Source organism: Poecilia reticulata, linkage group LG16 (assembly GCF_000633615.1).
Source record: "Poecilia reticulata strain Guanapo linkage group LG16, Guppy_female_1.0+MT, whole genome shotgun sequence".
Taxonomy (NCBI): domain Eukaryota; kingdom Metazoa; phylum Chordata; class Actinopteri; order Cyprinodontiformes; family Poeciliidae; genus Poecilia; species Poecilia reticulata.
Window position 1 is genome coordinate 4,063,088 of NC_024346.1, and position 16,456 is coordinate 4,079,543.

At 36.5% G+C, this 16,456-nt stretch overlaps 1 protein-coding gene across 1 annotated transcript in view; it reads right to left on the reverse strand.

Moving 5' to 3' along the window:
* Positions 1 to 7,591, reverse strand: part of lingo4b (leucine rich repeat and Ig domain containing 4b) — a 19,003-nt gene extending 11,412 nt beyond the window's left edge. Inside the window, exon 1 of the mRNA XM_008430868.2 lies at positions 7,246 to 7,591. The gene's annotated coding sequence lies outside the window, so the exon portion shown is untranslated. The remainder of the gene's footprint in view (positions 1 to 7,245) is intronic.
* Positions 7,592 to 16,456: the final 8,865 nt, after the last annotated feature.

Below are 16,456 nucleotides of genomic sequence, written 5' to 3' on the forward strand. Positions count from 1 at the left end.
ATATTATATAATTTCTATTACAGCATCAAGTCAGTGCTATGGCATCATTTTCAAGGAAAATCAATCATATCCGTAATCTGTCTTCATTGTTGAGGTGGAGGTTTTCCTCTGTGTCTGCCGGCATGCTAATCTGACAGGACCTCTATAATCCCACCTGATTTCCACCTGAGTCAGAGCCAGGTGTAACAGCACGGACAGGAAAGGAAAAAGGCTGGATGACAGACAGAAGTGCTGAACCGACACTCCAAGAAGATACATTGTATGCTGTACATTTTTAGATTCAGACTTTTTGTCTTGAGGGAGCGTTTAGATAAATTATCACAGTAAGCAATAGGTTTGCTGGTGTTGAACGCTGCATTTGTGACACAATGGAGCTTTATGAGATAAAATCTCAAAAGCATAAACTCCAACAAGCGAAACGGACATACAGGTTTACCCTTATTTGATGACATAAGCATCAGGATTTGTGAGAACATAATTGAGGAATTTTGCTCTAACTCTGGCATTTACAGGCAGGGATGTGAGCGACAGAGGGATCAAATATGTCACATGTTTAAAATTTTGCTTCAAAAATGATGTCTGCAGTCAGTTTATTAGTTCATTAATGTCTGCACATCTGAGTTGTGACATAAAAAAACAAAAATAAACTATGACAGATAATGTCAAATCTTTTCCATTAACATAATGTGATAGCTCAACAGAAACACAAACAAATCTGTATGCACACCTTAGTCAATTCTTTCTTGAAGCATCATTTGATTCAACTTCAACTTTTATGTCTTCTTTAGTAGGAATCATCTAGAATCATCCCTCAGCTTCACCTGGTAAAATATTCACATGCTGCAAAAGATTCAAGCATTTTGGGAATTAAATAAGTTAAGTGCTGACACTAAATCAAAGGTTGTTTCACTCAATTAGTAGTTTAAAGGGACTAGAAAGAGCCACTTATTTTATTTTTCTCTGATAAATTCATATTTACAAAAATATGCCATACCATATGTGGAAAAAATGTCACATTTGACATTTTGAAAATACATTTTCGTAACAGAAACTGGCCAATTTGGAAGAACACTCGACTTTTGATAGAAGGTTTTGGCGATAGGATAAGGTGGATTTTTTGGCCATGACGAAACAGAACTGCAATGGAAACTATTTTTTTCTCATCAAATGAGTCACATTACCAAAAACCGTATGGTATTGGTGCAAACCACGAAGAAAGTGACAGGGAACTTCTGATAATGAACCATTGTTTTATTAAGTGTGCTATAGGAAAATTATTAAAACATCCAGGATGTCGACCCTTGAGGACCAACTTTGAACATCACTCGCTAATACCATTGTGTGTTAACGATTTTTTATTCTTGAATTATGAACATACATTTATAAAAATCATAACTTTCATTCTAGTAGCTTACTATTTTCTGAAAACCCTATATTACACAATGTACCTAAATGAACAGGCAAAAAAACCCACCCAACAGGCAAAAAAAATTAAAGAATTAACTTAAATTCAAAAGGAAAAGAACAAGAAGGGTGTGTAGGTAGGAGACTAAAGCTGCTGTAGGTCAATGCTACCAAACATTGAATTATTAAACTCCGTCACTGGTCATAAAGGTCTCTGGTTATAATCATAAAGGAACATTTTACGAGGTTCAACTCTGCTGATTTTCATAAGTTGTTTTTCTATTCTTAGTCTATCAGTCTTCTTGAACTATCCTGCAAAACTGAGACCTTTAACACTCTGGCCTTTATCTATTTAAATTAATCTGAGAAGAAAGAAAGATAAAACTTCCCTGAAATCAACTGAGGTATTTTAAATATGCGAGATCATTCCACTTCTGCTTACAGGAAAATAAATTAACTAAAAGATTCAACTGCTTAAGCCCGGATTTATTCTGAGAAATTGACAACATGAACAAATAAGTGGATGGGCACATTGCACAATAACTGTTGGAAGAAATCATTCAAATTATTTATTTGAGGAAAGTGCAGATTTGTTTGAGAAATCTGCTTTTCATCACATTACATTTTGCAACCAAACAGCCCCACCAACACATATTTTTGCCTGAATGGGAACCAAAGCCACACTGGGAAGAAGATAGGCCAATTTAATGGAGGGTTTAACTTTTAAAATTGTCAATGCTTACTGTTTAATAGCTCTTCCTTTTGTCAAAATGTCAAATGATAAAAGCAGAGGGATATATTAGTTCAAACAAAGACAGAAAGAAGATACAGGGATGGTGCTTTAGCAGACACTTTACAATTCACAATGTCTGCCGTCAAACGTGACACAAAAGTCTCCGATGTTGGAAGTTGGATGCATAAAAGTACCTGACCCGATTTCCTCAGCTTTTCAAATATTGCATTTGTCTGCCTCTGTGGTCTCCTCCCAATAAATTAAAAAGGAGGCCACACTTTTGTGCAGCTGATATGGAGTAACACTTATAAAACTGCAACAGTTTGAAGTAAAAGAAAGTGATGATTATAGCAAAAAAGTCAGTCCCTGACCCTTTTTTTACACATCCAGAATTGAGTGCTGCTAGAACCCAGTCCTCATTAGCTTCAAAGAAAATGTCAAAAAATGAGACTTATGCAGTGCCCCCCGCTTCCTGACAGATAATCCATACATATGAGCAAATCCAAAACGCAGGGGCAATAAAAACCTGATTTATTAAAGCAGGTTTTGGTATTTTTGGCAGTGTTAACACGTGCCACGTCCTGCTCCGAAATGAAATCAGCATTTTCATAAAGCTTGTCAACAGAAGAAAGCATAACATGGTCTAAAGGTTTCTGGTAGACGGCTGGAGTGACTTTTGATGCTACGTAATTACAGTACATTTTCAATCAGACAGCTGTAGCCAATGGATGTGTTAGTTTTAGCTTTTGGTGGTTCTTAAAGCACTGACTGCAAGCAAAGTCCACATCTTGTAAATCTCCAAATGATTAAATGCTTAGGTCTTCTAGCAAATTGTTATCTTTTTTAAGTTGGAGCTTTACTATCTTTTTTTAGTGTAGCCTTTGTCTCCCAGACTTTTTCCTACCACTGTATTTTCCAATAATTTTCTTGGTAAAAGTAATATGTGAACTACCAGTTTCTTTCACAGAGAGCTTTTGTAGATTACTATACATGTTGTTGTCAGTGACTGGAGTCATCCACCTATTTGTATCCTACTAAAAGTCCTTATTTCAAAATGTATTTTATGTAAAATTCTTAAAAACTGAATTTTAGATCCCCATGAGCTGTAAACCATAATAGCTGAAACAAAAACCTTGCAATAGTTTGCAGTATGTAAAATACATCTTGTTAACATGCAAGTTTCACTTTATGAATTAAATTACTGAAATAAATTAAATTTTTAATCATTGTGCAATGAATTGAAATGAACCTGTTCATCAGAAATGCTTTAGAAACCGTATTTCTCTCTACTAAAAATCATGAAGTTAAAAAAGAAATTGCCCACGAAAGCTTTTCTGTTATGTACAAAACAAAACAGATACATTTGTGTGGAGTAACCCAGTTTCCTTTCAAATGTGGAACAGCTTCATACTTCACACATGAGCGAATAAAGAGGAAAGAAGGGGATGTTTCTTTTAAAAGTAAAACATGATGAAAGAAACCCTCTAATGTATAGATGCTTTTTATCTACAGTCCAAAAACATCAGCCCTGGGCAAGAATTCATTTCTTATTCCTACTCCAACTGTATTCCTCCAAAAGCAGAAAACATCCCGTCCTTCTATTCATCTATGAGAGGACTTCAAATCACGATGTGGCCTAAATCTTGAACAGCAGGTTCAAAAGTGCTGTGCATTATTGATTCCTCCCTGAAAAGATGTTTTTATGTTCAAACGCTCCAAAAGCGGTTAAGACTGTGATGAAAAGACAAACAACTGCACATGGCACAGACCTCATGTGCAAATTGAGAGATTTATCCTTTGCAGCTTTAGAAAAAAAGTAAAGTGCTGAAGATAATCTCCTGGCTGTTAAGACTGAAAAAACATGGAGGCTGGATGTGAGGATGCTTGTTCTGAGCTCTGATACACCTTCCCTGGCAGAACCATCTTGACCTGACCCTGGTATTAAAGCTCTGGCAAAAAGGTCAAAGGCACAGTCAGACAATGAGTTTATCAACATATGCACGTGACTTTTTGTCGACAGATGTTTCAAGGCTTAAAGCTGTTAACGCTAGTGGTTTGAATAAAGATTAATATTTGCTAGGAGTGTTTGAGGATAGTGAGTTCCACAACTAAAAAAAAAAAGAAAAAAAGTTGTCTTTGGATTTTATCCTGTCAAATAACAGTTTGACACAGTTTTGCCAACCAGAGTCTGACAGAATTGAGGACAGCACAGGATACAGTATGGTCAGTAAAGTGAGCAGCTGCTGAGCCAAAGTCTGTGCATTTCTGAAAGTATGTTCCCTTATTTGTTCCTGCTTTCAAATTCTCCTGCTCTTCTACATCCTAAAGGTGTTCTATTAAATTGAGATCTAGTGTGAAGGACACTGGAGTAAAGTGAATGTCAACTATTTTCTGCCACACAACTTTCCCATTTTTAACCTCGATCCCGACAAAAGGTTATGCATGAAAATGCATGTTGGTTGTTAACACCAACAACTAAAGTCATTTAAACTGCCCATCTTCTCTATTCTGATCTGATGCTCAGTTTGTATTTTAGCAAAATATCTTCAGCACATCTGGATGTCAAAATACATTGAGAGCGATTTGCTAGACTTAACCAGCAAAAAACCCCACAAATGATTGGATTATGGTCATCCATCCATTTTCTAACACCCTTGTCCCTTAGTGGGGTCAGGAGGTGCTGGTGCCTATTTCTAGCTAACGTTCCAGGCGAGAGGCGGGGTCACCCTGGACAGGTCGCCAGTCTGTCGCAGGGCAACACAGAGACACACAGGACAAACAACCATGCACACACACACTCACACCTAGGGACAAGTTAGACAGACCAATTAACCTGACAGTCATGTTTTTTGGACTGTGGGAGGAAGCCGGAGTACCCGGAGAAAACCCACAATGCACAGGGAGAACATGCAAAATCCATGCAGAAAGACCGGGGCCGGGAATTGAACCCAGAACCTTCTTGCTGCAAGGCAAGAGCTCTACCAACTGTGCCACAGTTCAGCACAGATTATGGTCAATGAATCATTAACAACACATGATTGCCCAAGTGCTAAAATTAGGATTGACACAGCCAATCATAATCCATGTTTTTCTCTTAGAAATGTTACGTTTTATTTGATGGTAAATTGCAAGAGAAAAACAATACTTTGATTTTTGAGGATTATTTTTTGGAACTCTTCCAGGATTTTTTAAAGTTATATACCTTGGCTGTTTTGATTTTTGGGTTTTGATCATTTGGTAGTGATTTACTTATGATTTTTAGGTTTTGCCATGTACAGTTAATTTCCCTGTGTTCATTATTATTACTAAGGTATTGCCATGTAGGTTTATTCCTCCGATTAGTTTCAATGTTTCCACGTGTTCTGTTCCTTGTGCAATTGAATTTACTTTTCTTGATTATTGGTAAGCCTTTTCCATTTTAGTTTCTTTGAGTCCTAGTTCAGCTTCATCTGTACTCATCAGTCTCCTCCCTCAGTTCCCTGCTTTCTCTCTGCCACAGCTGGACCATATTTCATCTGGTTCTTTTGTCACTTTCCATCCTTGCCTCAGTATTAAAGCTTTTGATTTGTCACCATTCAATGCTGAATTCTTCTGTTTTGTTACTTTGACAGATTTTTTTCTTCTGTTCCTTATTCCATGCTCCATATTGTTAATAAAAAAACTGTCAGATTCTACACCCTGCCAAGCATGAACTAAAAATGACCCATCTGAGTAAAAATATAAAGTTCATTCAAAGTAAATTTAGCCTGCAAAGTCTGAAAATATTTAACTACATGAAACTCTTAAGACTATCAAACGATGAAGGTCAATGAGCCCATAAACTGACCCATTAAAGGCAAATACACCCAGAATCACCTGAAGGCGAGAAAGCTATTGAGCTTTCTCTCCTGAAGCTGAAGTCAGTTGCAGTCTAAATTTCCCTCTGAATATAATAGTTCAGGTAAATCATTCGCTAAGGAGAATGACATACTTCCTGTGCATAAAATGGCCTCTGATTAAATTGCCCATTTGGCTGAATCCCAGGCGTAAATCCTTGGTTTTCCCTTGATGGTGATCTGCTTCTCCTGAGCTTCAACTGATGTGATGTGTGTCCTGATTATGATGGACAGAGAGGACTAACAGTTTGCTTCTGCTCAAAGTTCAGCTCTGCAACTTTTTTTTTTTTGTAAAAAGTTTAAACCTCGCTCACGGGGCAAGTGACAATCTAACAAGCTGTACCAAGTCTGGTAGTGCAGCAGTTTTCTCTGACGAAAAAAGGTTTGAATGGATTTATAAAGGACTTTGACGTAAAGACCCACAAGTTAACGCTGTCCCATGAGGAAATGAGGCTGCAGTTGTTGCCGTCTGTAATCCTGCTCAAAGGCAGTTAAAACACAGTCTGCTGCAGCCCTTTTTAGGTTTATGGAACAAACTATGGAGAGGATTACTGCTCAGAGGCACTCCACAAAAAAACAGCAATAGATCTGTACAAGCAGGCAACTCATGATAAAATAATATTAAAGCCCTTTTATACACGTGTAAAGATCATTTTTAAAAGAAGAAAATTGTGAGTAAAGATGAATTTAGCATCTTCCTGGAAATCCATTCTATCACTATAACATAAATCATGAACATGATATAATAGTTTCTTGCTGCATTGACTGAACTGGGCTTTCTTAAAAATTATGAAAGGTGATCAATTTTCCTGAATACCAAAATGAATAGACACCATTACACTCCAAAAAACAGTCAGGCAAATATGCAGTAAAAAATATTCACTGTTAGACTTCGCTTTTCTTGATCTTATTGTTTCCTTCAATCGTCTATACTACATTTCAGATGTACAGAAAAGTAGGCTTTGGATGTCATGTGAAAATGTTTAAATTGTTTTGTACTATTTGTAAGAAGTTAAAGTAAAAGTTAATATTTCCACCAAATTTATTGTATTCAGTACAAGATTTTTTTAATGCTATCAGATTACAATACCATTAAAATTCATCTGTACATTTGTTATTATTGAAAAAGTATCGGAATGTAAGATGATGTTTCCAAGTTAAGAGCAAACCAAAGTGATGGAAAAATGCGTTAAATTTCTGCTGAAAAGCAATTATTTCATGAATGAAACTCACCAGCGGATGTTTTCAGGGAAGGAATCATCGCAAATCCTTCATGGCTTTAACGCTCACATGCTCATCCCAGTTCAGGACAGTTTTCCTCTCCCTCCTCTTCCTCCTCTTCCTCCTTTTCTCCACGTTCAACAAGACTTTCCCAACATCTGTCGCACCACAGCGGCGGCAGTTCTCTCCGCCCTCCTTATTTCATTAAATCCTTTTCCGTCTGTAGAATACCGTGGGGAGTTCTCGGATAATTATGGCACTAAAATAATTTAGGTCGGCTCTGTCTGCCTTGTTGTGTGATGAGGTGGAGAAGCGGCTTCACTCTGACGCGCTGCTGCTGCTGCTGCTGCTCCGCATGTCTCCACTCAGCTGCCAGTCTGGTACAATAACAAAAGTCCCGCAGATTTAAAGGATGGATAAGCGTCGTGTGTCTGGCTGTAATGCTTTAAATCCCGAAGAATACCTTCAAAAACAACACCAAATATCAAATTTGCAATATTGAATTTTAATGCATTAATCTTTAGAATAAAAACAACATACTCTAAATGTGCAGCAACATTCAAAAAATAAAATTCTGGGTTAAAACACCATTTGGTTTATTTTGTTAACCCAGTCCTCAACTGAAAAAGGGTCCAACCTTGTATAGTTTAATACAAAAGGGTTGGGTTCTGGATTTGATCCAGAATTAAGGTTTCAACACAAAAGAAGGGTTGAAGTTAACTGACCAACCTGAAATCTACAGTTGGATTTAGGAGGATAGGACAGTGAGTTAGAACAAGTTTTAGTGCCCTATCCACACAATTTTCTTTTTCACATGCAAATTACAAATCAATTCAAATCAATTCTTGATTTAATGCCAAGTCATAAGAAATTCACTCTCAAGTAACATAGAAACAACCCATAGATGTGACATTTTTTCCCCTGTGTTTAACCCTCAGCAGATTGTGTTTTTTAACAAAATAACACAATCAGACTGAAAAGTGTGTTTCCTTCTAGCAGACAAAGAGTGTAGAATCATTACTTTTATGACAAATTGAACCTTTCATTACACATTACATGTTATAGTTTTAGTTCAGCCTTGTGAGGAAATGGTGAAGGATGAGAAAAGAACTGCCTTAAGATTACACAGAGATCACAACACACCGATATTTGGGATCAGCGATAGTTCTTTAGTTTTTAAAACTAAAAAGAATTAATTACATTTATTTCAGGCATACGTCATTACAAATCATACTTGTACAGACTAGCAGACTTCTTTGTTTTAACAATTCAACAAATTGAATTGTCTATGGCAAGTAATAATAAACTGCACCACAATACATTTGCATCCAAAGTGTGATTGAGGCAGACCCAGTGCAGGCAAGACATCAGGAGCAACATAGTGAGTTTGAAGAATTTGATGGTGATTAAACGTACAGGCAGATACAAGAACAAAATGTAAGAAAACAGACGAGGACAATGAAATCAAGGAGGTTATACCACACACCAGGTGAACATAATCTGGGAATGCTAATCATTTTATAGGGATAGGTTTGAGAAAGGATGGTGACAACACAGAAACACAAAGGGCAAAACACAAAAGGACCCACAAAATAATGGATAAAAAGCCAACAGTAATATGACCTAAATACAATTCTTTTGAACTTGTATATTCCTTTTACAATTTTCATATCACATAGGCTAAATGAAGTGACTTTGCTTTAGTAACATATTGAAAAGTCAGGAGTGTAAAGAAGCTGTATAGAACCAAGGTTTTTACCCACTGCAGTTAAATTGTTTTCTCAGACCATAAGCAGATTTTCAGGATGCTTGGACTTTTCCATTTGGTTCCCAGTAGGTGATGGTGGTCCGAGGCTAAACCTCACTTTTCATTTTAATTAATCCCTGTTGCTTCTGGTTCACTGCGTTCAGAAAGACAGCCATGCACATCTTCATTTCCGCCGCTCAAGGGGTTTAGATCGGCTGGCAGGAGCCTCCACAATATGGCTTTGGAGGAGGAAAGCTGCTTAGTAAAACAAAAGTCACCATAAAGATCTGTGAGGCTGGTCAATGAGGCTGCAGACGTAGTGCACAAAACAATCAGGCATCACTTAGAAGCACAATTAATATTAATATTAAATATAATAATTCAATGGAAACAGCCTGAGAAACCCATCATCAATGAGTGCATGCAGAAGTGACAGTCTTGCCCAAAGGTACTCTGATGGTTGTCATGTGAAAATACATCAATGTATCACTTTTACCCAAGGGTTTAATTATATCAAAAGCTGAGATGAATTTGTTTTGTCTGAGATCAGCATCCGGAAGTGAAGCTAATTAGGAAAGAGACATCATGAAACTTTAACTTTGGTTACCAGAATTAGCTCCTACTCAAAATCCCAGAGCTAACAGCAGCGCTGATGAAGAAAAAAAGATGGTTAGTTACTTCTGCACCGCCTTCAGAACTCTGTGATATTTTTAAGATCGCATCAGCTGTGCACTGCTTATTGCCTGGCATGAAATAAACCCTTTGTGTTCCCCTTCCCAGATGGTTTGATTTCCTTTTCATTTATTGTGGGTAGCTTTTGTGCTATTGAAGAGATGTGAGCAGATGATCAACACTGAAGAGTTTTCTGATGTTAATTTTTGTTTGTGAACACACAGAAAAAGAAAAAAGAAACTGGATTGGTTAATAATTTTCTCCTGTAGTTAATGTCTGCTCTCTTCTTATTTGTCGTGAAAATCAGAAAATAACTTTAAAAATGCTTCGATAAGTTGAGTGAAAGTAAAGTTTGCAGGAGCAGAAAATATTTCTAAGAAATCCAGCTGCATAGTTTAAGTCGAGCATTTAGGTTGTAGTAACTGCTGTTAAAAGCCACAGCTTAAAATAAATGACTCCATAAACTCTGAAATAATTGGTTATCAGTCTTCTGTTGGCTGATACTGCTTCTTGTTCTGCAATAATGAAGATGATGGCTTTGTTTGTTTACCGTTGCAAAAAACAGTGAACAGTTAATATTATGCCTGTAATTGTTGACAATTTTTACATTTCAGTTCCTATTAGGATATTTGCTGTCTATTAGTCTATTTAGTTTTTGAGTGTCCACATTCCACCCTGCATCAAGAGCCACTGGAGAATACAACATGAAAATTGTACTAAGCACAACTTCCTTCTTCATAAAAAGTAAACAAATGGAGTGGCCTCAGATTTTAGCGGTTGTAGGATTTCTCTTTTATCTATGGCAAAAGATCATGAGCCAATTATTTCGGTAGCTTCTTATGTTATTTACTTTGAAATATCTCCAATTGTCCCAAAATGTGACAATTTTGGGTATTACTCTTTTTGTTTGGCACCAAATAGAGTAATACCACAAGAAAACATGTTTCTTTTTTATTTTAGTTATTTTTTTAATGCTCTACCATTGGTGTTTGAGTGAAAATGCGAAGTTGGTACTTTCGTCCCACACTAAAGTATACTGCAGATGTTGCAGGAATTAAATAACCTGGGCTCTGTTAAGTATTGACTACATAGCTACAACCATTTCTGTGCAGTGAACCTCTCTTTCTTTGCTCCCTTTAAAGCCATTTCTGAAACCAAGCACAGTCAGACCATTTAGCTTTTAAGTACATGCTGAGATCCCAGCTGTTGCTTGCTCTAATGAGAATCCAGGGTTACACTGGTGGTGCTGATGGCTTGTATTATCGGCACTGCGTTAAAGAGTGTGCTGCTACAAGCCTTAAGCTCATTTCATGAGCTCATTTTGCACATCAGCAATTTCTCTCCAAACCTCAATTCAAATCTTTTATCAATTACAAGAAAGAGGCACAGAGCATGGCAGCACTTTAAAATCTAACGCTGCTGCTAATCTCCAAAGAGCAAATGTGGAGACCCATCAGCATGTGACGGATAAACCACTGAAAAAATTATGAATGTGTGCTCCCAGCTTGTGTTTATGAAAAGGGCTTTCATCTCACTGTGTGTGTGTGTGTGTGTGTATGATGCTGGGAGTTTCTGTGGCTGCTTAAAAATAAATACTAATCCCTTAAACATTATAGCACATGTGTGCATCAACAGATATCGCAGATGCCCAGCAACCAGGCCATGTAAAGAGATTAGACAACAGGAATCATGAATGACTTGGTTTTGCATCCAGTTTCAGATCAGACTGGGTCCGTTGATAATTCTGCTAAGATCATGCAACAAACATTCAGAGGGTCTGCAGTCAGGGCTCTGCACATGCAGACTTATTATGACCAGATGTCACAGCTGGATTTAATGCTGAAGTCATTAATTAATACTTTGAGTAAGTCATTATATATTTATTGAGATTGGTATGAATCTAAAAGAAATATAATAAATTAATCTTTTGTTGTAGTTGCGTAATCTCACTCTAAAAGTGTAGACTATTCCAACCTATAAGAGATTTAACTAACTCAGTCAAATCTCCTGAGTTTTGCTTTGAAGTTAGTCTGATAAAGGTGTGTATTGAAGAAGCTCTGTACTGTCACAGCTCATTGTAATTTATGTTTAGGGTCTTTGAAGGATCTTCAAATAATGAACGAAGGATTAAGAATCCAATACTTAGTCATTTAGATTGTTCCTAGAGCCATTGCCAAATATCTCCCCCTACAGTTCAGAATAAACACTGCACCAATAGTAAAGTTTTCCGTTGGGACTTTTTAATCAGGCTCCTGTTGAACTTTTTTCAAAACTATAGAACATTTATTAAAAATCTCATTGCTCCTTTAACTACAGAGCTACATTCAAAGAAAAAAAAAAAAAAAGACATACCGATGCTTACTTTGATTACAATTCATTGGGTGCTTTCGGCCTTAAAATACAATTTGGTCACTTATTGAACCTTTTGTTTTTCGAATAAAATAAAATGAAACTGTAAGGCTGTCAAAGGCTGGTGACATTGAAAACCTTTAAAGCTGTTACATTCCAGTTCTCAGGAAAAGCTTTTTGCATTTGCTTGCTTTCATGACCATGCCCTGTCCATGAAATGATTTCAATCATTGGTGACTTTAACTCTTAATATTTTGAGCACTTTTTATCCTTCCACTTACATGTCTGCTCATACTGAGATTGAAAAGAAAACAGGGCAGACATGGCTCAGACTACAGGAGCCTTTCCAACACTGTAAACACACAATGTCTTTGCTTTCCCAAACAATCAAAGATTGGAATGGGAAAAAAAAAAGACAACATAGTTTAATCTGCTGGAATCAAAACAAGCCTTTACGACCTCGTTGGTGTCTGCTGGCCTAATCTCTGAACTGGTCAGGGAAAAGTCTACACAGTTCAAATCAGGATTTAAGGCCTGTTGGGCTGTCTCTCGCTCTATTGGCTTGAGGGCTTGATGTTTTAGGGCTTAGGCACATTTACTTCACTTCAAACCTGGAGCAAAATTAGGGTTACATAATCTGTCCCCAGAGGAAGTCAGTGGTATGGATTCATATAGAAAATGGGATGCCATTCAATTTCCTCTGTGGTGCCTCACTGCAGTGATGTAAGGTTTTCCTGCCTATTCTCACAGTGCCAAATTGGTTTTGTAATAGCAGGAAACTGAGACCCCATGACGTCTGAGTCAGCGAGTTTATCAACCGGAGAACTCTGGGAGTTGAACTGCTTCCACATTTGTGGCAGCTTTTGCCTATATAGAAAGAAACACTCTACAAATTATTCTTTGCAAAGCAAGGGCTTTAATTCCCCATTATTTATGACAACAGCGAGGCTCAGGCTGCCAGTGATCACACTGGAGACAAAATACTTCCATCATGGAAATATATTCTAAAACCTGAGCACATAGCACTGAGGATTATTGGAAAATAAATCTATCTCCCCATACATAATTTAACACTCAGGTCATGACCCTCTGGGTGACGTCTGCTTGAGCCAAGACGGGGAAGCCGGATGATAGATCAGTTTAGAGACAATACCTTTCATAAGTTTCATTATCTAAAGTGGCCAAAGAGGAATCTGAAGGAAGAGTCTTAAAGCAGCTTAGGATGCACTTTCCAGCCCAGAGAAAGCCAGCGGGGCTGTAAAAAAAATGGAAGGGAAAAAAAAGGCGCTCAGATAGATAGAGAGCTGTCAGTGATGAAAGCCAGCGCCTGAAGCTGCTCGCCTGCTCTGCACTTAACACAACAAAGATCTTAGCACAACAGAGATCTCAGCACAGCACCCAAGGTTGTGACTGACCTCAAGGAGCAGAAGACAGGAAATAGACGGAGAGGAATTTGAATGATATTTTCTTGACTTGTTTCAGAAAAATTCACTGCCATATACTACACTTTAGCGGCATTATGAAACCTTTATTTTGAATAAGTGGAAAATTTGAGAGCCTGCAACTTCACACTCCAAATTATCGCAGGTCCTTTTTCAAATGTTATGAACATACTGATAATTTATTTTTTGTGATTTTCCTTTTCCTTTCAATTGAAGCAAGATGTAAAATGGAAAGGAAGCAGGTATAATGTCTAATAAACAGAGTAAAGTTATTAATTTAGTATGAAAGGCAGCAAGTGATCATCGGTCAGTTTTTACAATTGTTTTCTCTTTATTAAAACATCTAATTTGCATGCTACTTCCCTTGAAAACACCACCAAAAATAAAAAATCACAAGATATTACTAAAAGTTAAATAATTAATACAATTTTCAGCACCATGTTGTTTGATGTCAGATGCCACCCAACAAACCTTTCTGACTTAGAATTGCCAACAAATATGCTTCCATTACATGAGAAAGAACATACAGCATTTTATCTTAAGAACTCTCCATCAACCTTGCAGCAGACGCTAATTTTTTTCGCTGATTGCCAAATGCATTATTTTCACACTCACTTTTAAATTGGTTATTGGGTTTAATTGCAAATATATTTTCCAGAAAGCAATTTTTCATATTCCTAGTATTGAATAGATATTTGTTCCTTTGGATTTTGTGAAACCATTTTTAGACTTACATTAGGTTTAGTACTGCAGCTGCTCTTTGGAGCCTCCTTGGTCAGATGGAAAACCAAGCCTGGTAAAGCCCTAAAACTTGCATCAATGTTAGTGTATCTGGAAGTAAAGTAGTCCTTCAAGCTTATTGACAATGATTAGCTAAATACCAAATTCAGGCAAAAGTTAGAAACATTTATATTCAGCCTGACTTACATGTGAAACAATTAAATAAAATCATAAAACTCTGAAAATAAAACAAATTAATTAGTTTACTGATGGACTTACTTTCCTCTTTCATATCCATGGGTGAGATTCATTTAACTATAAATGCTTATAAAGAACCTGTTGGGGATTTAGGTGATGGAAAAATGTCTAAGCATGGAGTTACTTCCCTTTGTGTTTTGTGAGCATTGAGATAATTACAAAAATGTACCAGATGACTGGCTTCTAGCACTGCTAAATTAAGAGGTAATTTGTTATGAAGTGTGCAGTAAATGTACAGACAGCCACTTCATGAAGGCAGTGTGAATGTTTTGATAAAAGAAGAAAACTTACCGGTCTTGAGCAAGAGAAACTTGATAATAAGTAACAACCAGAAATGAAGTGAATATGATAAGGCCTGTTAAATATTAACTACAAGAAAATGATTAAGACACAAAAAAACAGATCATTTATATCATAATGTTCAATGGTTATTTTACATAAATATTGTATTTTTCAGTTTGAACTGTTTTCCATTCGATCAGTTGTGATTCATCAGTACTAAGTGATTCATCCAGACAAAAATAATTTGACACATTTAAGTACAATATGTTCAATGTGCAAAGATAGGATGGGCTCTAGTCTAGCATCAACATACTGCATGCCAATCAAATGCAGCACGTTAGTAGTTTGAGGATCAGTTTATTAATTAATCCCAAGTGTTGATGCACCAATCCAAGCATATTTTATAAAGTGAAAAAGGAAAAATGCTGAAATTGAAGTTTTTCCTAATGATTAATGAGCATCTGGTCATGAGCATTGCTTCAGTGGGAATGGGAGGAAGAACGATAAAAACAAAGCAGCTTTTTGTATTCTGGTGTTGTGCAAAGGACAACAAAAGGGCAGTATTTTAATTATAAAGGTTTTGAAATATGTCTGTGTATTATCAGCTTAGTGTATGTAGATTAAAACAGAAACGATTCAGATTGATCTAAGGGAAGACTTCCTATTTTTTCTGTCTTTGTTTCTTTGGAGCTTAAGCATCAAAAAGATCATCACATGCATTCATTAAATAAATTGAATATGTTTACTGTAGCTGCATTCATTGTATTTATATGAATCATAAACAGCTATAAAAATTAAGCCGAATATTCAAAATGCCTGATGACAGACTAAACATCAGACATGAAATCAGATATGAGATGCAATGTCAATCCAAAAGAAAAATCTTATGAATAATAATACATTTATGATTTTGTTTTTCAAAGTGGAAGTGTAATGATAATGCTTGCATACTGAAGCTGTTCCATTTAAGCTGCTATATTTGCTAATAGAGGAGTGATTGCATGCAAAATGAACCAGTGGCAAAACAGTCATGTATCACTGGACATATGAGGCATAGGGGATGTTCTTATTTTTAGATTGGTGACTAGATGTTCTGGTCTGCTGTATGACAATAGAAGTCACACGACACATTCATATATACACACATGACTTGCAGGACAAGGAAGTACTTCACCACCAGACAGCAGGAAGACATGCAATATGAATATGGTATCTATTTAGGCAATGCTGTGGGAATTTATTTACTTCAGGTGTTTATATGAGTAATTCTTTTGTGCCATGTTGCCATGACCTTTATTTGGATTTGTCTGAAATAAGGTTAAAATGTGACTGTTTATAAATAAACATAAAATGAAATACCAGCATGTATATTATTTTTTACAATCTTTAGCAAGCATTTTAAGAAATTGTTTTCAGGATGGACACTGCTTCATTTTCTTTCATCAAAGGTTATTTCAGCATACATTGCTTCCACATAAAAATATCCAATTTAAAATAACAAACAGAAACCTTCAACGTAAAGACCTTCATATTTGATAATAGTGCTAATGTTCATGGTCAAACTTTAGAGTCTGAATCTGAAATTATGCAGATTTTCTTAGCATAGTAAATTTGTTCATTCTCTGAACTGCTCTATGGTAAAATTTGAACATTTGTAACAAAAAACATTTTTCATCCTTCTAAATTCACCTCAAATATTTATCGCAGGGAAACAGCTGTCAGCAGTACAAGCTGTGGTACTTTCGGTGTTTTA